This window comes from Ovis canadensis, chromosome 14 (assembly GCF_042477335.2).
Source record: "Ovis canadensis isolate MfBH-ARS-UI-01 breed Bighorn chromosome 14, ARS-UI_OviCan_v2, whole genome shotgun sequence".
Classification (NCBI taxonomy): domain Eukaryota; kingdom Metazoa; phylum Chordata; class Mammalia; order Artiodactyla; family Bovidae; genus Ovis; species Ovis canadensis.
In genome coordinates, this window is record NC_091258.1 from 74,870,365 (window position 1) to 74,892,085 (window position 21,721).

The window sequence follows — 21,721 nt, forward strand, 5'->3', positions numbered from 1 at the left end:
GAAATCAGGTATGTTTAGTCTGACCAGCCCTTTAGACAAAGAATTCATTCACCAAAAGATTTCTTTCTGGAGATACTACCTCACAAATGCTAGGAATGGGCAAAACCTTTACTTGGGCCTCACATTCTACCAGTCATCAAATAATCTGTGCTGGACAGAACATTACATATGTAATGAATGGGGCCAGGTTCCAAATTAATGCTCACTCATCACTCGATATTGGAATATATATCCTGGGGAGAAACCACACAAATATAATATGTGTGGCAAGGATTTTACCCAAAGATCATAAGATGGGAGAGTTACTGGAATTATCCCTTACAAATGTAACAAGTGTGGCAAAATCTTTACCTTGAGTTCAAGTATGAGGCAACAGGGGAGAGTCCATTTAAGAGAAACCCTACTGAGTTACTAGCGGAGGTTTTATCCAGGCTGCACAATTCACCAGACTAATCAATACATACCTTTGAAAGAAGCCACACAAACTAGTCCGTGTGCTAAGGCTTGTACCTGAAGATAAAATCACTGAAATAGATTTAATCTGGAGAACAGTGTTTCACATATAATGTTATAAAAGTTTTCATCAGGTATCTCCAACCTTGGTGTAATGGTTCAATTCATACAGGTCAGAAACTAAAGAGATTTACTAAATGTGGAAAGGATTTGATGAAACAATGCTTCCTGAGGTTTCATCACAAAATGCCTCATATTGGGGATGATCCTTACAAATGTAACAAAGTAGGTAAAGTTTTTGCACAATTCTTAAATTAGCCTGTGTGTCAGCCAATCCATAAAAGGAATAAGTAAGTCTGCAGTCTGGAGATCATTATGTTCTTCAGAATCATTACAAGTCACAATAAGTTAAAACTTATGGAATGATTTGTATATGACATGAAAACATGTATAAATTGGCAATTGTCTTCACTCTGTAAATATTCTGTTAATTGTATTTTCTTGAAGAGGCCACATTACAATTTATGCCATTCAACCTGAAGTTTGAAGTCTGTTGACCTTAATCTTCGTTACAGGTCTTTGATGATGGTCTCTGGGAAGGAGTCAGTAAGGAGTCAATGAAGGAGCTGACTTCATTAGATTTGGTTGATTCACATCCACATTCCCTGGTAAAACAAGGACCCTGAATTAACCAAATTCAGTAGTGTATTAATCAGCGTCAGGGAGGGGCAGAGAATAGTGTAAAATTGCTGTTGCCCATCATGCTTGTTGTGATAGATCACAGTGAGTTACAGAACATAATCCTCTGCTAGGTGACTGTGAGCGGAGCAGTAAGGACATTACGGGTTTGGACTATTCATGAGAGGAGAGGGACAGGTTACTAGGGACGGATTATGTGGTAGGAACAGTGCCCAGAAAATGTTGGTTACTTTCTCCATTGCATGGGAATAGGTGGTGTTTACATCTGTGTGATGTTTGTTTTTTGTTGTTTTTTTTTTTTTTTGCTGTACCATGTGGCATATGTGATCTTAGTTAACCAAGGATCAAACCTGTGCCCACTACAGTGGAAGCACAGAGTCTTAACCCCTGGACTGCCAGGGAAGTCCCTGCCTCTGTGTTTAATGAGACACGAGTCTTAATCTTGGGAATTGTAGGGAGAGCAGTTAAGATGAGAGGAAAATTTAATTACTGGGATGAGCCTTCATGGAGGGCAAGCTTACAGTTTGAACTTCCAGTTTGTCTCAAAGGAGCACTCAGGCTTTTTTTTCCGAAAAGCTAGTTTGTTCCGAAAGGCTGAAAAAGAAAAAGTTCTTCCTGAACATTAAAAAGTGTCAATAGTCAAACATCAAAAATGAAATCAAGGGAAATTCCCTGGCAGTCCAGTGGTTAGGACTCTACTCGCACTGCCAAGCTGACAGGTTCAATCCATGGTTAAACTAAGAGCCCATAAGCCGAAAAAAAAATTTTTAATGGGATTAGACTTCATAAAACTTCACTGAAGCATACCCCTCTCAACTGCCAACTAGTGTGCCCCTCAAGTATCCTATGTTAGTAAGTCTATTCCTTCCTTGCCTGTCACTTTGCTGAGTTCCTTCTGCGGTGAAACACAAAGAACCTGAGCCTCAGTAAGTCCAGGCTCCAGCCACCGAATCCCCCACCAGGTGGGAGACACTAAGCCTGCTGCCCAACCAGCGTGTAGAACCCAGAGCAGGTGGAACCAGAAGATTGATGCTGACTCCCGCTTACCTCAGCCCCAGCCAATCAAAGAAGTGTCCGCGAGCTGACCACACCCATTTTGATCCATTGCTATAAAACTCCTCCCTACCTCCTCTTGTTTGAAAGACACAGTATTGAAGGCATTAGCCCACTGTGGCCCCTTTGCTTGGGAAAGCAATAAAGCTAAACTTCTCTACTTTGGGGAGGGGGGGGGGGGAAGCAAAACACCGATTTGCTTACTCCTGAACCTCCTGACTTAATTGGCTTGGAAAATTACACTTTTTGTCTTGCTAATAATTTATTACATTTGTTTTCTACAGCACACGTTCAATATGGTTCTGGAAAATACTTGTAAAATACTATTTAAATAAACTGGGGATATTTTTACTCTGCTGCTGCTGCGAAGTCGCGTCAGTCGTGTCCGACTCTGTGCGACCCCATAGACTGCAGCCCACCAGGCTCCCCTGTCTCTGGGATTCTCCAGGCAAGAACACTGGAGTAGGCTGCCATTTCCTTCTCCAATGCAGGAAAGTGAAAAGTGAAAGGGAAGTCGCTCAGTTGTGTCCAACTCTTCGCGACCCCATGAGCTATAGCCTACCAGGCTCCTCCGTCCATGGGATTTCCCAAGCAAGAGTACTGGGGTGGGGTGCCATTTTTACTCTAGTTTTAATTAATTTTTTGGAAATGTTAACTAGATAATATAATGAAACAATTTACTCGATTTTCCAAGTGCTGTTAAATTTCAGTTTCAAATTAGGCTATTACCTGACATGTTTTGTTGTTTACTTTTATGCTGTAATAAAAAATACTTTCAATCATTAGCAGAATTTTTTTCCTGACAAATGTGTTTGTTCTGTTTTATAGCAGGGGGTTACTGGGTTTTGGGACTCTTAGGATGTAACGATGCTCAAAAGGCAATGACGGGTACAAAGTAGATGCAGTATAAACATAAAAACAATTAGTTTGGAGCTTTAATTCAGTGAAAGAACTGAGATGGCAAAAGGGTGACAGGAAATCTTTTTTTGTGGGACACCGAATATCCTCCACATAGAATTTGTTCACAACCAAGAAGAATGTATTTATCTTTGCTAAGTGATCTTGATTTTTATTTATAGTATCATTTTTGGTGAGCTGCATAGCTTGCAGGATCTTAGCTTCTTGACCAGGGATTGGACCTGGTCCCCACAAGCAAAAGCAATGAGTGCTAACCCTGGACCACCAGGGAATTCCTTGATTTATGTTATCTTTAATATGAAATCTTTGTTACATTTCTATTGCTAATATTTTATGATGGACTTTTGAATCTTCATGGGGGATTTGAATCTTCATGGGGGATTTTATTTATTTACTTTCTCTTTTTCTATTTGTCTAGTTTTGTTTCCTAGTAATTCTGGCCTCATAAATTGAGTTGACAGGTGTTTCCTCTGTTTCTTGAAAATAAATCACATAGAACTGCTGGTAATTCTTTTTAAATTTGATAGAATTGTGAAATACCATTGTTGCAACTTTGTTAAATTACCTTTTATAGAGCCCCTGAATGTTGAATGTTAGGCAACAGTCCTGCCAAAGACTGCAAGGGAGAGTGAAGTGAAGACCTTTATTACACAGACTCTTGAGGAGCTACAAGGCACATCTGGAGGGAACATGTAGAAAGTCCAGGCAGGGTCTGTGCAGAGCATGATGGATGAGTTTAATTAAGCTCTCACAGTCACTATCTCTGCTTTTGAGTTTCTTAGGTAGTGGGCATTTTGAAATTATAAATTTGCATTGCAGTTCAGGGCAGTTATTCAAATAATGTTTAATATTGGTGATTTGTTGTAGGTTATGGGTTTCATGGAATTAGTACATTTCATCTTATAATCTTGTAGAGTTTTTGTAAGAGTTCCTTTCTTTTCATGTCTGCATGGTCTGTAGTGATAGTCCCTATTTTATCTAATATCAGTAATTTTACTTAGTGTAAATGAAGGGAAAAGTCACTTCTGATAGATGCTGCAGTTATTCATATATAGTAATATTATGTACAGCCATTTATCAACCTGTGAGATCATATATGTCTGCCCTTTGATACCAAGTTTGGTCGCTAGACTAAGGCAACCCTCCCTTTCACTTGAGAGGATTTGCACTTTTTTTTGCCCATTTCATGCAAGCTTGTTTTTCTTGAGTTCCTGGGCCAATTGGTATGAGTGGAGAGGCATGTTTCAAGTTTAAATGGAAGCTTTCAAAGCTTTTATTTGCTTCATGTAACCCTGTCTTTATTTTCTTGGGCTCCAAAATCACTGCAGATGGTGACTGCTGTCATGAAATTAAATGGCTCTAGCTCCTTGGAAGAAAAGCTTTGACAAACCTAGATAACATATTAAAAACCATAGACATTACTTTGCGGACAAAGGTTCGTCTAGTCAGAGCTAAGGTTTCTCCAGTAGTCATGTGTGGATGTGAGAGTTGTACCATAAAGAAGGCTGAGTGCAGAAGAATTGGTGCTTTTGAACTGTGGTGTTGGAGAAGACTCTTGAGAGTCCCTGGGACTGCAAGGAGATCCAACCAGTCCATCCTAAAGGAAATCAGTCCTGAATATTCATTGGAAGGACTGAAGCTGAAACTCCAATATTTTGGCCACCTGATGCAAAGAACTATCATTGGAAAAGACCCTGGTGCTGGAAAGGCAAAAGGAAAAGCGGACGACAGAGGATGGGATGGTTGGATGGCATCACTTGACTCAATAGACATGAGCTTGAGCTCCAGGAGTTGGTGAAGGACAGGGAAGCCTGATGTGCTGCAGTCCATGGGGTTGTAAAGAGTCAGACATGAATGAGTGACTGAACCCTGTCTTCTACTTCAAGAATGGCTTTGGATAGACTGAAATTTTATGCCGAATGACAGAATTTTAGATACAAGAAGTGAATAATGATAGATATGGTAAGAGGAAGTCTGGAGGGTGAGCTGTGTGATTTGATGCATCCTGTGCCCCTTCTAAATCTATGAACACTTAGTCTTTACTGTCCTTGTAGCAGTATGACTGCTGAGTGACCAAGAATGGTGAAGGTTTCAAGTAAAACCCTTTTCATTTTTAGATTTTGTCTGATTTTCAGCAAAATGTCAGTCTCATATTTTCCCTAATATTAGCTACTAGTTAAATGGCCATCGTAGTTTTAATAAAAATTAATTTCTGCAATATCCCATTTCCACCTAAAGAACAAAGAAAAGGTGAAAAGATGTGAGGGATAGAACATGTCTGCAGTTTGTTATTTATCCTGAGAGTATAACATGCAATGAGAAATGCTTATTAAACTTACTGTGATAATTATTTCAGTCTCTGTAAGAATATCATGCTGTGCAAATTAAACTCAGTCATGTTTAAGTCAGGTATATCTCAAACTGGAGGTGGGAGCGGATGTGATTTTAAAAGGCAAGTAAAACATTTGAGCAAAAAGAAGAATGCAATTTATAAGAATTTTTTTTAAAAATAATGCATTTTAAAAATGTATTGCAGTGATTAGTGACAGAAATTACTACATGCCATGGTGCTCCAGTCTCAGATGCTAGGTTATGTCCCTGAGGCTCTGGAACCAAGGCATTGAGTTAGTCATCCTGCCAGAATGAGGATTATAGAAAGGGAAAAGTATTCTGTAAGATGTCGGTGTGAAATGGCCCATTCTTCAGTGAGAGACTTTCATCACTCATTCTAATTTTGTAATACTGAAGAGCATGTCAAGTTCTGGTTTCCCTAAACTGTTCAGTTCAGTCGTGCCCCACTCTTTGTGATGCCATGGACTGCAGCACACCGGGCCTCACTCCGGGAGTTTACTCAAACTCACGTCCATCGAGTCGGTGATGCGGTCCAACCATCTCATCCTCTGTGGTCCCATTTGCTCAAGTGAATTGTAATTGCCGCACAGAGTCGGACACGACTGAGCAACTTCACTGGCACAGCAACCACTCGGAGTCGCACTTTTCCAACCACCCAAGTGTTTGCTCCTCGAGACCACAGCGTGCGAGCAACCTGCTGGCAAAAGCAGGTTTTCCCGTAACGATTCTCCACTTGTTAGGAGGAAACAGATTAGCTTCCCACCAAGGTAGCCCACATGGCTGTACGCTTTTACTCCCAAAGCTTCAAGACAGTAAGGTAACAGCACATTCGGGGCTCCTGGGAGGCGCCGGGTCCCGCCTGCCCTCCCGGGGCTGGGTTCACACGCGGCCCGCACCCGCCCTGAGGCCGACGCCCCGCCCAGCGCCGCCGGAGGGCCTGTGTCCAAGTCCGCGCGTGCGCAGTTGGTTACGGAAATGGAAGCGCGGAGCGCCGAGTGAACGTTGAACCGCCGCGGGTTAAGCGTCAGCTTTCTGTGTAAATTCCTGCTGCGCCTCCTCCGTCACTCAAACCTCGGGAGCTTTGGCGAGACTAGATACCTGACATCTCAGCACTTGGCCCTTCCACCCCCAGGTAAATCCAGAAGTCCTCGTGCAGGTCGGGTGTTTGGGGTTTAGATTCGTCCAGAGGTCGGTGCCTCGGCTCTTCTGCCTTCAGTCCAGGTAGACGCCGCCTTTAGCTACATTTTCTGGCTGAAAAACCCGTTAGTCCCTCCGCTCCCCAGTTAAGCCCTCTTTTGCCAGGCGGATTCGCGCCCCTCTCCTGCCAGCCCGCTTTCTGGAGCCCTGGAGGGCAGCGCTGGCCTTCCCGCCCAGGGAGAGGCCCCGTCCTCCTGGCGGGACCTGGTGAAGCTCTTTTGTGTCGTTGGTGGCGGTGGAAGGGGTCGCCGCCGAGCTTCCACACCACAGTCCTTTCAGTCCCGGTGCAAAAAAAAAAAAAAAAAAAATCAGTGAGAGGCAGAGTGATAGATAAGTGATTTATTAGAATAGGAAGTTTGTGAGTCTTACAAGTGGGCAGCCGAGAGGATGCAAAGCCCAGAGAACTTGCTGGGCTACAGCTTTATCATCAGAGGGCAAGTGGCGTGGGGGGTGAGGTGGGGAGAAGACTTTCCTCGTCTTTCTTGAGTAGATGTCAGCCTTCCTGCGTCAGTCCCACCAACAGGTTGGGCAGGGGAGTTTTTTGCTGTTGTTCCTACCTGGTCAAGCTAGCTTCACAAATTAGTGCTTTTTATGTGTACACAGAGCGTGTGGTAATTTACTGAGCTCACTGAGCAGGGTGTGGGGCTCATGCCACCGTTGTTATATTGTTTCAGGGTCCTCTTGAGCATCTGTTGAATAGCTTTGTTGCTAAACAAGCCCGCTTTCTTGAGTAATCATTAACTTGCAGGAGTCTCCGGTATTTATTCTACTGACAATCCCCTAGTTGGATTAACTAGTTAATCACCTACTTTGTCCCCTCACTCCCGTCCCTATTCTCTGGGATTCAGGACAGCCCGCCCCTCTCCTAAGACCCCCTCCTCCCTGCCATCTCCTCGGTCCTCCCATCTCCTGAGGCCAGTCCTTCTGCCCAGCAAGCCTCCCCTTGTAATGGGAGGTGACCTGAGCTAGCCTTGTGAAACGCAGTGGTCTTCTCTTCCAAATTCCATATGATGGAAAAAGGGTGTTTTTTTTGTTTTGTTTTGTTTTGTTTTTTTCTGTAGGCAGATGTCTTACTCAGCACTGTAAATAAGTGGATCAGAGGGCTCAGGAGAAGCAGATGATGAGCAACTGAGAGAAAAACTGAGAATGAGAAGAGGACGAGGGAGAATCCATAGGGATAGAGACTGTGGCTGAGGGACTTGTAAACAGAGTGAAATGAAAGATTAAGCATTGAAAATAGCAGGTGAATAAAGATGTAGATTTTTTTTAGAGTTGGATCTCCAGGGATGGGAGATGTCAAGTTTAAAAAAATGCACAATGTGAGGTTTGCAGGTAAAGTTTGTTTGGGGCAAAATGAGGACTGCAGTCCAGGAAACAGCATTTCACATAGCTCTGAGAAGCTGCTGCAAAGAGGCAGGGGGAAAGGTCAGTATACAGTTTGGTGAAGGGGGATTACATGCAATCAAGCACGTATTTTTTTTCCAGAAGTTTTCTACTACTTTTGTGACGCTTTGCTAATCACAACGAACAGTCATCACTGTGGAGGACTTTAGTGCTTTTCTAGATATGGGGAAATACAAGAATTGGGCTCATAACATTGGCTCCTGAAAATACCTATCTGAAGACCTCATCTGTCAGTTTCTCCCCCAGTCACAGATGCCTCATTTCTGCTCTCCACTGTGAACTCCTTTCAGGAGGTATTGAAGGTCAGCAGCTGCAGCAGCGCATGAATTAACCCTTGTAGAGGTAGACAGGTAGATTATTATTGTTTAGTTGCTAAGTCCTGTTTGATCCTATGTGGCAGCATACTAGGCTCTTCTGTCCTCCACTATCTCCTGAAGTTTGCTCAAACTCATACTCATTGAGTCGGTGATGGTATGCAACCTTCTCATTTTCTGCTGCATCAGAGTCTTTGCTGAGTTGGCTCTTGCCATCAGGTGGCCAAAGTATTGGAACTTCAGCTTCAGCATCTGTCCTTCCAGTGAATATTCTTGGTTGACTTCCTTTAGGATTGACTGGTGTGATCTCCTTGTAGTCCAAGGGACTCTCAAGAGCCTTCTCCAGGACCACAGTACAAAAGCATCAATTCTTCAGTGCTCAATCTTCTTAATGGTCCAGCTCTCACATTCAAACATGACTACTAGCATGTAGGTAGATGGCAAGTGCCAGTTTGTAGCTGACAGAGAGTAACATAAAGGGGCCTTGGGTCAGCGGTGGGGCAGGGGCACCAAAGGAGAGGCACTTCACACAGAGTGGGGTGAGAGGATGAAAGAGCTGGACACTTGGGCTGCAGAGCAGCATGGCGCTGGGAGAGAAGGAGGATCAAGTGTGACCACAAGAGGAAGCAAGAGCAGGAAGGATGCATCACCACCTGGGGTGTCAGAGCAGGGGGTGGGGGGAGAAGGGGAGTGGAAGAGGTGAGAGAAGGGGTGTAACTGGAGGGCAGAGAGGGAGCAGTGAGGGGCAAGAAAGAGGCAGAAGCACAGATGGAGGACCGTCAGAGAGGGTGCAGAGACCAAGCATCTCGAGGGGAACAGTTTACAGAGTGGGCAGGACAGGTGTCAGGGAAGAAACAGGAACAGCAGGAGAGCAGAGGGGAAGAAAAGAGACAGATAAACCGACTAAAATGGAAACACCTAGTAGAGCAGGTGAGTAGTGGGAACTGGATGCAGATGGATGGTGAGTTGTTTGTTGTGGATAAGTTGTGATATATGATTTCTTATTTTAAGAATGTAATAAAATGTCTCTAATTGTACAGATGAGGATGAGAATAGCAGAGCTTGTGTCTTGTGCATTCTGTAATTCTTCATATCAGAGGATAACCTGTATTTGCAAGCCCTGTTTAGCCAGGGGGCTGCTGCTGCTAAGTCACTTCAGTTGTGTCCAACCCTTCACGACTCCATGGAGTGTAGCCCGCCACGCTCCTCTGTCCATGGGATTCTCAAGAATACCAGAGTGAGTTGCCATGCCCTCCTCCAGGGGGTTTTCCGACCCAGGGATGGAACCTGCATCTCTTAAGTCTTCAGCATTGGCAGGCAGGTTCTTTACCACTAGCGCACCCCGTGATTTGATTCACTCAGTTGTGAGTCGCCCCCTTCCCTTTGCTTGACATGGGGCACAGGAGTAGGAGAGGACAAGTGGGGCAAGAAATGATTGAATCTGTCACTGCATGGTGCCTTTTAAAAGGAACATTGAGGACTTTCCTTATGGTCCAGTGGTAAAGGATCTTCTTGCCAAGGCAAGGGACACAGGTTCGATCCCTGGTCTGGGAAGATCCCACATGCCGTGGGGCAACTAAGCCCGTGTGCTGAAACAAGAGAAGCCACCACGATGAGAAGCCTGCACACTACAACTAGAGAAAGCCCGATCACAGCAACGAAGACCCAGCATAGCCAAAAAATAAGTAAATAAAAAGTCAAGTGAAAAAAAAAGGAACATTGAGAATGCTCCTTTTTGTGATGGGCCTACTTTTCTTTCTTATATCTTTACATATAATTCTTTTTGTAGCTTGGAAAAATTTTGGTTTATGCAGTTTCTGCTTCCCTGGAAATGATCATTAACTTTTGTTAATAAGCTTTGGTGCTTTTCTATAATCAAATCATTCTTTAAATAGTAATATAATACATTGTGAAATTTTTAGAACACTGATACCACAAATATTAGATGATAAAAATTCATTCTTTTGAAAATGTGTTTCAGGTTTCTTGGAGGCCTGCTTGCTTTCCCTGGAAAAAGATCTGGAAAAGCTCTTTGGTATGTAATAAATAATTTTAGACCTTTTTGGTGGGTACTTGGTAAAGTTGTCAGTGATCTTCTATATTAACAGACAAATCCTAGTTTTACCAATTAGTCTAATATTTTGTTTTCTCCCTTTTTGTGTGTCCTGCTAAGAGGAAGAGGAGGAAACAGAACAGGAGTCAGGAATGGCTCTTTCTCAGGTAAAGTCATATTTTCAGCCTGCCCTTCAAATGTCCTTTTTTGGATTCTCTATTCTTCCCTGGCTCCAAAGTATCCTGCCTGACACTTGTACATTCATCCTCTTTTTCAAGAATATTTTAGCTGTTTGCTGGTTCTTGAGATTCCCTATGAATTTATGAGTAATTTTTTTTTTCTTTATCTGCAAAAAATGGCATAGGAATTCCTTAAATCTGTATACTGTGCCTCCTACAGTGGAAGCCTGGAGTCCTAACCACTGGAGCACCAGGGAAGTCTCTCTTTGGGTCTTTTTTTTTTTTTAAGAAAATTTTACAATGAAATCTTATTGGCTTGACTTTTGTAGTTTGCTATTTCCACGGAAAGAAAATGTTATCTGTTTTTAATCAGCTCAACTGCCTCTTAATTTCCATTGAAAAATTATAGGGGTATACCAGGTCTTGCTGGGTTGCAAATGAAGGAATTTTTTTAATCATATATTTTCATTTGCATTTTTTAATATTTATTTATTTGGCTGCACTGGGTCTTAGTTTCGGCATTGCAGGATCTTCAGTTTTTGTTGCAGCATTCAGGTTCTTTAGTTGCAACATGCAACTCTTCATTGCAGCGTGTGGGATCTAGTTCCCTGATCAGGGCTGGAACCTGGACCACCTGCACTGGGAACATGGGGTCTTACCTACTGGACCATCAGGGAAGTCCCGTACATTTTTTTAAATTTTATTTTTAATTGGAGGATAGTTGCTTTGCAATATTATGTTGGCTTCTGCCATACGAGAATGTGAATCAGCCATGGGTATACATATATCCCCTCCCTTGGGAGCCTCCCTCCCACCCTGATTTGGCCATTTTAAAAGCATAAAGTTCCCACTCCAGGGTGTGTTTCTATTTATATATATCTCCAGGGACTTTTGTTTTAAAGTTTAGTACTTTTCAGTGTAGAGGCCTTACACCTACTTGTCTCATCTTTTTCCTAAGTTTTCCATAGGATTGTTCTCTCATTTTTGGTCGAAATGGTTCACTGTGTGTAGATAGAAATGCGGTTGATTTTCATGTGCTGATATTTTGTGCTGCAACTTTTCTAAATTTTTTCAAAAATTTTATTTTGTTATTTATTTATTTTTGACTGTGCTGGGTTTCCTTGGCCGCGCTGTGTTTTTGTTGCTGCAACCAGGCTTTCTCCAACGCAGGCGGCACAGAGCCTGTTCTTTAGTTGCAGTGCTCAGGCTTCACAAGGCGGTGGCTTCTCTTATTATGGAGCACATTTGAACATTACCTTGTTAGCATGTGAAATGAGTGCAGTTGTACAGTAGTTTGTACATTCTTTGGCACTGTCCTTTGGGATTGGAATTAAAGCTGACCTTTTCCAGTCCTTTGGCCACTGCCGAGTGTTCCAAATTTGCTGGCATATTGAGTGCAACACTTTCACAGCATCATCTTTTAGGGTTTGAAATAACTCAGCTGGAATTCCATCACCTCCACTAGCTTTGTTTGTAGTAATGCTTTCTGAGGCCCACTTGACTTCACGTTCCAGAATGTCTGGCTCTAGGTAACTGACCACACCATCGTGGTTATCCAGGTTGTTAAGACCTTTTTTGTATAGTTCTTCTGTGTATGCTTGCCACCTTAATCTCTTCTGTTTCTCTTAGGTCATTGCCATTTCTGTCCTTTTATTGTGTTCATCCTTACATGAAATATTCTATCTCCAATTTTCTTGAATAAATCTCTAGTCTTTCCCAGTCTCTTCTTTTCCTCTATTTCTTTGCATTGTTCACTTAAGAAGGCTTTCTTATCTCTGCTTGCTGTTCTCTGGAACTCTGCATTCAGTTGGGTATGTCTTCCCCTTTCTCCTTTGCTCTTTGCTTCTCTTCTTTGTTGAGCTCTTTGCAAGGCCTGCTCAGACAACCACTTTGCCTTCTTGCATTTCTTTTTCTTTGGGATGTTTTTGGTCACTGCTTCCTATACAGTGTTACAAACTTCTGTCCATAGTTCTTCAGGCACTATTGTTTACCAAATCTGATCCATTGAATCTATTCATCACCTCCATTATATAATCATTAAGGGATTTGCTTTAGGTCATACCTGAATGGCTAGTGGTTTTCCCTACTTTCTTCACTTTAAGTCTGAATTTTGCAATAAGTAGCTCTTGATCTGAGTGATAGTCAGCTCTCTGTCCTGTTTTTGCTGACTGTATAGAGCTTCTCCATCTTTGGCTGCGAAGAATGTAATCAGTCTGATTTCAGAATTGTTCATCTGGTGGTGTCCATGTGTAGAGTTGTCTCTTGTCTTGTTGGAAGTGAGTGTTTGCTATGACCAGTGCATTCTCTTGACAAAATTCTTTGTTAGCTTTTGCCCTGCTTCATTTTGTACTCAAAGGCCAAACTTGCCTGGTATTCCAGGTATCTTTTGACTTCCTACTTTTGCATTCCAGTCCTCTGTGAGGAAAGGACATCCTTTTTTGGTTCTAGGATGTCTTGTAGGTCTTCATGAGACCCATTTTACTTCAGCTTCTTCAGCATTAGTGGTTGGAGCATAGACTTGGATTACTGTGATATTGAATAGTTTGTGTTGGAAGTGAACAGAGATCATTCTGTCCTTTTTGAGACTGCACCCAAGTGCTGCGTTTCAGATTCTTCTGTTGGCTGTGTGGGCTGCTCCATTTCTTCTAAGGGATTCTTGCCCATGATAGTAGATATAATGGTCATCTGATTTAAATTCACCTGTTCCTGTCCATTTTAGTTCACTCTTGCCATCTCCTGGTTGACCATGTCCAATGTACCTTGATTCATGGACCTAACATTCCAGGTTCCCATGCATTATTGTTCCTTATAGCCTTGGACATACTTTCACCACGAGACACATCCACAACTGAGCATCATTTCTGTTTTGTCCCAGCTGTTTCATTTTTTCTGGATTTATTAGTAGTTGTCATCCACTCTTCCCCAGTAGCATATTGAACACCTTCCAACCTGGGGGAGACAAGATTTAGGGAACACAAGCCCTCCTCACACCCTAGTTTTATCAGAGACTCCACCTTTGAATCACTGTTATAAAACCCTTCATCAGATCCTCCTGGGTTGATGTTAGATATGTACATATTTATAATTATTATAGCTTCTTGGCAAATTTACCCTTTTCTCATTTCACGATGTATTTTGTGTCTCGTGTTAGTTTTTTTCCTTAGGTTATTTTGTCTGATATTGTGCAGTAATTCCTGCTCTCTTAAGGATTGGATGTCTTTTTTCATCCTTTTACTTTTTGACTTAGATTTGTGAGTGTTCACAGTTCCAGCTCTGACATGCTGTGTGTCTTGCTCCCACTCTGTTTTCCTCTCGTCACTTCCTCTGTTGGTCCCTGCTCAGGCACACTGTACTGAGGTGACAGGCAGGACCCATGGCCAGCCCCCTTAACTCCACTGTCACTTCGGTACGAATTCATCAGGTGTTTCCTTCTGATCATGATGTTTGGAGAAATATTCTTTCTTAATTACAATATATTTTTTCCGTAACTTTTCTAAGTTCAAGTCAATGTTTTAGAAGTCAATGTTTCAGGAGTCAGTGTTTACAGAAATAAATACTGTGTATTAAATTGTATTTATATGTAGGTATTCCATAGAAGCTGTAGTTAACGTTTCCTGCTTTTTTTCCTGTTGGTACCATTTAGCACAGGTGACTCTTTTGTTGTTCCAAAAAATGCTGAAATTCACATATATAAAACTGATGATAAAAAAATCATGCAAAAATATGTCCAGAGGGGATGGCCAGTTAATTCCCTATATTTTATATATAGCATTAAGTGTGTATATTTATTCCCAACCTCCTGGAAGTCTCTTTAACTGTTGTCTCAAATTTTCTTTATGTTGATTGATTTATCCTCTCTATCCTTGTTGTTTACTTATTGCATACCAAATCCTGCACAGACTGTTGGGAGTAGAATAGTGAATTCTGTGAACTCACTCCTTTCTCTTAAGGAATTTCAAGCTAGTTAGGGAATACATAAGGGTGTCCTGTCCCTCCTGGTTCATTTGGGTCTTACCATTCTAGTACATTCTTGATGGCATCTGACTGCAAACACTGAACTCTCCTGTGCGGGCCAGGAACAACCCCCAAAAATGAGGGATGGGGGCTTCCCTGATGGTCCAGTGGTTAAGACTCTGCACTTCTACTGCAGGGGGGCAAGAGTTTCATTCCTGTTGGGGGGAGCTAAGATCCTGCATGCCATGCCGTGAGGCCAAAAAAAAGAAAAATGAGGGCTGGGTGGGAGTAAGTAGATAAACACCCAAGCTCCCTCACCCCTCTGTGGAGGCAGTTCTGAGATTGTTTCGCAGACTCTCAGATCATGTCCATCCACATAGATCTCTAGTTGCCCATGGCTGCGACTTTCTCTTCCTCACTGGAACTTTCTGGAATGTTCCTTTTTGGAATGATGCTACTGGATATTTCTGGAATGATCTCTCAGATTATTTGCACTTGAAAAAAAAAAATGTCCCTAGACAACATCTCTCATTTCAGTTATTTCTGCATTTGTAATACACATGTGTCCATAAGTTAGTTCATGGATCTGCAAATCCATGGTTTTGAGAAGACATCATAGTTTTAAAACTATGTCCTGCCTTTGTCTGTAGCTGAAATTATATCATAAATATATTCTGTGGCCTTGCGTTTTTTCCTGCACTCTCCTGTTCCAGGTTCAGATAACAGTAAGATTACTAACATGTTATGTGTATGTGTTTATGCACCCAGGTCTGTAATGATCTTTTATTGCCTTCCGTGTTGTTTGCTTTGACCTTATTTCAAGTTTTCTCAGGGAACCCTCTATCAGTGTGCTTCTGGTACTCTTTATTTTTTTTTTTTTCTAATGCTCTTCTCTTACTTGAGTTTTTGCTTCCTTGTCTTGAGTTCAAGACCTCATTCTCCTTAATTGAGGTTCCTGCTCTATGATTACTTAGCTTCTTGAACTAAGTAGAGTTTCTCCAGATGTCTCTGTAGGATGGCATATATCTTTTTCTACTGAGCTATGATGTTGATTAAAAAAAAGTTCATAGCCATAAAGCATTTAGAGTATTGCTTAGCATCTTTGAAGTATTCAAACACCTTTAGTCATTGTAATCATAGTTTAAGATTTTGACCTTTTCTTTAAAGCACTGTTGACTCTGTCATTTCTGATTCCATCACTCATAGTGTAGCTCATCTAGATATTGAATAGCAGTCAGTAACAAACACATACTCTAACACTTCTGGAGAAACTACTCATTATTAAATCTTATTTACATTTATTTCTTGTAATGTCCACAAAAATGGACATTGATTTACCTCCACATGGGACATCAATCATCCTCCACATTGGTTAGAGGTTATCATAATCTCTGGGTAAAAGCATAAGGAATTAAAATTAAAGGCCCATAATTTCCTCCAAATAGCTTTCCATGGATCTGTCAGAATATTACTTCAACTGAGTTCATCCTTACTCCTCTCTCCTCTTCTCCGTTTGTGTGAAAATAAGAGCTCTCCTCATGGCCCCTTGGTGAAATGTGTTTTCATTTCAGGCACAGCTGACCTTCAAGGATGTGGCCATAGAGTTCACTCAGGAGGAGTGGGAATGCCTGGACCCTGCTCAGAGGGCCTTGTACAGGGACGTGATGGTGGAGACCCTCAGGAACCTAGTCTCCTTGGGTGAGGATCACTTCCCTTTGAAGCTGGGATCTGCCCTGGGGTATCTCTGCATTTCCCACTGTGTGCCTCTTGGGAGCCCCGGTTTTACTTGACTGATCTGAAATCCCTGTTGATTCAGACATGAAGAGCTTCAGGACACAGCCTCAGGAATTTAAATCTACCTTTTCCTCTGACGATCTGCCCACTTCATGATACATCAGGAGTTGTTCCAGAGCTTTTGTAGTTGTAAAGCTCAATGGAAAACTTTTAACATACCCATTTTCCTGTTTCCTACCCATGTGCTTTTGATTCAGGAGTTTTAGGAAAAGAACTATGTTTCTTCACATTATTCTGTTACCTCTATATTCAGAAGGAGGTAAACAGCAGGTGAATTTTGAAAATATTTTTCTATTCCTCTCTGTATTTCCATCAATCCTCAGTTGAGCAAGGGACTAGGATTCTGGCAAAGCCACAGCAAATCATGTGTCTTTCCTCTTATGTGGAGGTATTTCTGTTTCTTATTTGAATATTTTACCCACCTTGTAACAAGACAAAAAAGAGTCCTGGTCTGTGGAGGGTATGCCTTTGAGGGTATAACAGGTCATATCTTGGAAGGGCCGAGGGGAAGCTTCATTATTAATAGTGTGTGCAGACTTTCCCCTCATCAGAGAATTCTATGGAAAGTACAAACATTTACTTCTTCTTTTTTTTTTAAACATTTACTTCTTATCTGAACTCTCAGAGGGAATTTTTCTTCTGTGTAACTTATCTATGGGGTGGGTTTACTGGTTGACAGATTATTTTGAAAAAAAAGTAGAGACATTACTTTGTCAACAAAGATCTGTTTAGTCAAGGCTATGGTTTTTCCAATGGTAATGTATGGATGTGAGAGTTGGACTATAAAGAAAGCTGAGCACGGAAGAATTGATGCTTTTGAACTGTGGTGTTTGGAAAGACTCTGGAGAGTCCCTTGGACTGCAAGGAGATCCAACCAGTCCATCCTAAAAGAGATCAGTCCTGGGTGTTGATTGGAAGGACTGATGTTGAAGCTGAAACTCCAATACTTTGGCCACCTGATGCGAAGAGCTGACTCATTGGAAAAGACCCTGATGCTGGGAAAGATTGAGGGCAAGAGGAGAAGGGGACGACGGAGGATGGGATGGTTGGGTGGCATCACCAACTCAATGGACATGGATTTGTTTGGGTGGACTCCGGGAGTTGGTGATAGACTAGAAGGCCTGGTGTGCTGAGGTTCATGGGGTCGCAAAGAATCAGACATGACTGAACAACTGAACTGAACTATTCATCATATATTGTAATCTTTTTCCACTGCTGCTGCTGCTAAGTCACTTCAGTCGTATCCGACTCTGTGTGACCCCACAGACGGCAGCCCACCAGGCTCCCCCGTCCCAGGGATTCTTCAGGCAAGAACACTGGAGTGGGTTGCCATTTCCCTCTCCAATGCATGAAAGCGAAAAGTGAAAGTAAAGTCACTCATATAGAAAATAACCACTTCATGCTATATTGATATGGTCTGCATATTCTATGATACGAAATAAGAAATATCCCCAGAGACCGGCTGATAAATCTTTCTGGGTGTTTTTCTGGTTTTGAGCAATGTTACAAAAGCCTGTCTCAATGGCATCGTAACAGTGATGTTCACATGTGCAATAACCATCCCCTTACATTCTCAGCAAGCAGTATAGGGATTTCTCTTCAGGATAACGCTGTCCAACTTCCCATTCTCGTTTGTGAGGCTGTTTTGTAAACTGTTACTGATGCCATCTTTTGGTGACCTGTGTGTCATTGTTCTTTTACATCAACAGCTAAGTTTAAAACATCTAAATTAGAGAACTTATGAAGTAGAATGATGCTTTCAATAGGAACCATAATTCATTTTTTTGTTTAATAGCCTGTCCTTCCCCCATTGGGTGGTCCACATCCTCTTGTTGAACATGGGGATCCCCTTGGACCACATACACAAGAATTTATTTCTTATGCCACTGTTGTATGCCACTGGTCTTTGTGCTAATACCACACTGCTTGGATTAGTTTAGGTTTCTGAGACTTTTAAAAGTAATTGTGAAACCTCCAACTTTGTTCTTTTTAACCTTGGTTTTTCTGTTGAGTGTCTCTTAAAAAAAAAGAATTATTTGGCTGCAACAAGTGTTAGTTGCAGCATGTGGGATCTAGTTCCCTGACCAGGGATGGAATCCAGGTCTCTTGCATTGGGAGTATGGCATCTTAGCCACTGGACCACCAGGAAAGTCCTTCAGTGTCTTTTGAGGTTGCATTTGAATCTTAACAATGGATTTATCTATTTAAGACACACTGTCAGGGTTTTATTAGGGATTGGGTTAAATCTGTTGATTACTTAGAGGAGATTGGGGTTGTTCAGGGTGGTATGGCCTTGGACTGTTGATCACTTAGAGTAGTATTTACACCCTGACCATGTTTATTTCTAGTCCATAAACTTGAGATGTCTGCATTAATTTGTGTCCTTTGGGATATTTTTCAGTGGTTTTTAGTTCATAGAGAATATATCTTTGCCTTCTGTAAAATTTTGCCAAGTACTTTAGTTTTTTAATAATATTTTAAATGGAGTTTTCTGAATTTCCTTCATGATTTTTTAAATTGTTAATATATAGAAACAGTATTGACTTTTGTTTGTTGGTTTTGTATGTTGTTGTTTTTCTGAGTTTATTCTTTTTTTTTGCCAACTACTCAAGGTGTGTGTATTTGTTTGTTTGTTTGTTTTTGCCTTACCATGTGGCTTGTGGGATCCTCGTTCTCCCAACAGGGATTGAACCTGGGCCCCTGACAGTGGAAGTGTGGAGTCCTAACCACTGAACTACAGGGAATTTCCTGGGGTGTTTTATGTATTCGAACATTTCATTTTTCAGAAGAGATGGATTTCCTTCATTTGCTGTTGGGATTGGTTATATGTGTTTTTCTTATATCTACATGTTCTTGGTAGGAATTTCCATAGTTTTTCTTTTAGAAGTAGTGCAAACATCTTTGTTACATTCCTGGTCTTAGAGGCAAAGGTTTAAGTCTTTCCCCATTGATTATGATATTAGCTGTGGGCTTTTATTACATGTCTTTTATTGTGTTTAGGTCACTTTTTTCTCTTTCTAGTGTTTACTGAGTGTTTTTATCATGTTTTTAACATTTCTGCCTGCGGGAACCTCTGGGAATGGGGAGACTTGTGCCAGTTAACTCTCAATGCAATGTAAGGAGGAGGAGGGAAGTTGAAGGCCAGGAAATTGTCATGAACTTTCCTATGTTTTTCCGTCTAGTGTTTTAGGACAAGCATTTGCTTGGGTGCTGCCTCTTCTTGATTGGTTTGTTGAATTTTCCCCAATTGCTTTTTGTTTATTGTTTTTAACTTGGTTCCCTCATGGGTAATGGGTGCCTATGGTTTACTGTCCTGCTGACATCACTCCCTCATGGTTTGGTTTTTCTTTGCAGAGTTTGTGTTAAGAAATTTAATGATATGACTTTCAGTATTTAGACAGGCTAGCTAAGAACTACTATCATGTTTAATAACAAGGGATGTTGATGTAAATATTTTATATAACCAAAGTATGTTATGTAATTAATATTTTAGTTAGTAACATTTTTTCTTTCTTTACTTACTTAACTATTGTGATCATATCCTGAAATCGCTCAGGCTTCGGCAAACACTTTTTGCTATCTTTTTTTCCCCATACAGGGTGTTCTCGCCTAGCCAAGAGATCTTCATTCCAAAATCACGATCTCCCTCCTTTACTTTGCTCTGTTTGTGTGTGCACAGAATGAACTGATTCATCTCCTTCTGGTAGTCTTCTCCTGGTTTTCACTTCTGCTTTCTGCTAAGATCATTATTGCACAGCCTCCTGAAATATTTTGTATGTGTTTATTGAACATATGCATGGAAATACTGTCATTGGAATATTCAGTTTGCATAGCAAATAGTATAGTAGACTGAAAGTTAATTTCCTTCTGCAGTGTTTAAATCTCATGTGGTTCTTTCCCATACTCATACTATAATTCCCCTAGTTAAAAATGGGCCAGTAGTATACTATTGCTAAGCCAGTTCTTTTAAGATCAATATTCTAATTGTCCTCACACAGTTATAATCACACAGATGTGCTCCTACATATGCATATACCCTGAGCTCCACTCAGTCCCTTTCTCAGTTCTGACCTTTCTTTATATGGTCCCTTGGAGTGGATGAAAAGGTTGTTATTTCCTAGCATTTTAAAGTTATTCTCCTAAACTTCCCAATTTCCACTGTACTCTTTCACCCACCCCTCCACCTTCCACATTACTCACACTGTAAAAATAACACCTCTGTATACTGATGAACTTTCTCATGACCCAACCTAAATCACTGTGTGCAGCTGTGACAACTCAGAAACCATTTCCAGGAGGGGTGGCTGAATCCCCTTAGTAGTTACACAGCCCACTTCTTGCATCTCCCTTCTAAGCTTCTGGTATTTGTTGCAGTATTTTGTAATGCACTGCTTGGGTGAGGGTCATGTTTAAGAATATATTGTCTCAGTCTCTAGTTCGCAGTTCTCATCGTGGTTCTCACTACTTTCTGTGTCAGTTGGGGTCATGTACATAAATCTGTGATTCCACTTTCCTTACTTGAAAAATTGTGATAATTATACTCAAGCCTTTAAGAAGAAATAGTATTTTTTTTGTCTTTAGGTTTTTGTGTTTGTTTTTTGGCCCCACTGTGCTGCTTGTGGGATCTTCCTTCAAGGAATGTAACTTTGGTCCATGGCAATGAAACTACTGAGTTCTAACCACTGGACTACTCTTAAATTCCCAGAAATAGTGCAGTTTTTATATTAAGTCAAAATGTCTTTTGTGTAAAAAGATACATGAATAGTCTGTATAGCATGTTTATTATGCTATCCCTTTTTTGCATTATACATTGTATGCTTTTCTTTTCAATTTGTTCTCAGCAATATGGTGTATCAACCAAGTTAAAGTAAATTCACAAATTGCTCACTCTTTATTACATACATTTTGGAGCCAAAGAACTGGATATTTTAGGGCACTGCAGAATTAGGGAATTGCTCTATTTAATGGCTGTCAATATAAATGGAGAATATTTCATTTACTAATCTTTAATTTTGATTTACAGAAGGTGGCTTTTCTGAATGTTTTATGCTGCTTCATGGGTACATAGTTTTACAGGAAGTACTTAGAAGAACATTTTGTTTTTAAAAAAGCTTTTTTATCATATGCACCATTTTCTCTATTCTTTGTTTCCCAAGTTGAAACTACCAGTCATTGAGATTATTCATTGAATAAGTTAGTTTTGGATTATTTACTGTTACAGTAGATTTTGTCTGGTTTTTAGCATTCATTTGTATTAAACAAGTATGCCCAATATATGTATAATATTCTTTTCCCCTCAGTTTTGAGGCACCAGTAGGTATGTTTACTGCTAATTGGTATGTGCTTTGGTG

General features: G+C 41.1%; 1 pseudogene; it reads left to right on the forward strand.

Annotated features, from left to right (window-relative positions):
* Positions 1-21,721, forward strand: part of LOC138419629 (zinc finger protein 665-like) — a 45,393-nt pseudogene that overhangs the window by 18,281 nt on the left and 5,391 nt on the right.